Genomic DNA, 1,014 nt, shown 5'->3' with positions numbered 1-1,014 from the left:
TGACAGGTGCAGGGCCATCCACCTCTTGGTGGTCTCTCTCAGTGCTGGCTCGCGCAAGAACTGTCCATCCTTTACTATCTGCCAGCGGTAGTCAAACTCGGCAGTGATGGGGGTCCGAGTAGCATCTGCACTCTCGCCGTATAGAAACCGGCGGATGGCTGGCAGGGAAATGTCAACCTGCACGCCCCGGACTCGAACCTGCTCCAATGGGGCCTGTTTAGCGGGAGCAGCCCGCCTGTCGATCTGTGATCGGAGAGTCGCTACATAGGACGCGTAGAACTCTCGGACCATCTCCTCGCTGTATCGTCCCAATGGACGTGCTGTCCACTCTAAGCGATGCCTGGTGAAGAGGTTATGAATCTCCGGCATCGTGGGAAGGCTCCCTGTGAGTACCCGCCGCTCCAGGGTGAGTGTGCGAGTCATTACTCCTTTATCGGTCAAGAACTTTGCGTCGGAGTAAACTTGAAACTGGCCGTCGACACACCACCGGTTTGGCTGGTCAGCGGCTGGGGTGGGGACCTGAACTGGTGCGCCAGATGTAGAGTCTGAACTGTCAGCCTCATCAGACGAGGCCGACGCTGCAGCAGTGGCGGGTGCGGGAACCTCAGCAGAGACTGAAGCTTCCTCGGACCAGGATACGCCTAAGGAGCCAGACGCTCCTTCCTCATTTGTGGCTGACCCAGAGGGTGTGCCGGTCAGTGTGCGCTCCTCATCAGACTGGGAGGCAGTGACTACGCCGGACGCCACCTTTTTGGGTGTGGCTCTGGGGGCACGTGCAGCACGGGAAGGGGTGGAAGTGCCTGGGGGCACATACTCGGGGTCACGCTCATCATCAGAGCCGATGACCATGCGGGTAGACGGGGCGACAGACTTTGATCGCCCGCGTGCGTAGATTCGGTCTTTCTTGGGTGCCATCGTATATAGTACCTGTAAAGGATCAATATTAGTATGAGTAGTGGCAAACAAAACAGGCAAAACCATACGAAATAAAACATTGAAAATAGTGTGTCATTG

General features: G+C 56.9%; 1 pseudogene; it reads right to left on the bottom strand.

Moving 5' to 3' along the window:
- Positions 1–329: 329 nt before the first annotated feature.
- Positions 330–915, bottom strand: LOC114077550 (annotated as a pseudogene).
- Between the last annotated feature and the right edge of the window lie 99 nt (positions 916–1,014).

This window comes from Solanum pennellii, chromosome 6 (assembly GCF_001406875.1).
Source record: "Solanum pennellii chromosome 6, SPENNV200".
Taxonomy (NCBI): domain Eukaryota; kingdom Viridiplantae; phylum Streptophyta; class Magnoliopsida; order Solanales; family Solanaceae; genus Solanum; species Solanum pennellii.
Note: the sequence above shows the minus strand (reverse complement) of the source record. Positions and strands in the feature narration are given on the sequence as shown.